We start from the raw sequence: 842 nt of genomic DNA on the forward strand, positions 1-842 counted from the left end.
CAGAAGAGGCGCCTGAGGCACGAACAGGCCGCGCTGGGGTCGGGGCGAAGCGAGACGAGTGGTGGCGGAAAAGAGAAGGCGGAGACCCGGGGTCCCGCATCCCGCCCCCACCCCACACCCCCGTCCGCACCAGAGACGCAGCTTGGAGATCCTGGCCCTGGCCAGCCCCGCGGTCCTAGAGGCACCGGGTTTGGAGGACCCTACCGGCCCGGGAAGACGCCTACGGGCTGGGGGTTAGCGGGGACCCAAGGCTCGGAGATCCGGGAGCAGCCCAGAAGCGCGCGGCGAGGGCTGCCCGCAAAGGCGGGTCGCGGTCCGGAGACGGCGGAGGACCAGGCCCAGACAAAGAAGAGCGGGGCCGGGGCCTCGAGGCGGGACCGTACCTCCGGTTCCCCCGCGGCCGAGGGGCGGCCCCTCCTCGCTCCAGTCCCGGGGCCGCCGCCGCAGCGGCCCCAGAGCCCTAGGGACGCGGAACTACGCGCCCCGGGCGGGGCCAAGGTGGGGGGCGGGGGTGAGCGTAGCAGGCGGGCGCCGCGCCCCGGGGCCGTGATTGAGCGCTCGGCAGCCCGCCCCTCGCCCGGCAGCGCACCGCCCACGCAGCCATTCATTCATTCATCCATCCTCTCTCCATCCACCCACCTTCTATCCATACACGTGTCCGGCCTATCGTCCGTCCGCCCGATTGTCGCGCCAGGGATCACCCTGATGCGTCAGAGCTGGCTCTCTCCACTTTCTCCTGCTCGCCAATCTGTCCGTGCCATTCTCCTCGGCAGCCACCTTGCCTCCCCTCAGGCCCCTCTCTGTCTGGCAGGAGGGAGGAGTGCACCCCACGCCCTGCCACC

This window comes from Neophocaena asiaeorientalis, unplaced genomic scaffold, assembly GCF_003031525.2.
Source record: "Neophocaena asiaeorientalis asiaeorientalis breed wild unplaced genomic scaffold, Neophocaena_asiaeorientalis_V1.1 scaffold540, whole genome shotgun sequence".
Lineage (NCBI taxonomy): Eukaryota > Metazoa > Chordata > Mammalia > Artiodactyla > Phocoenidae > Neophocaena > Neophocaena asiaeorientalis.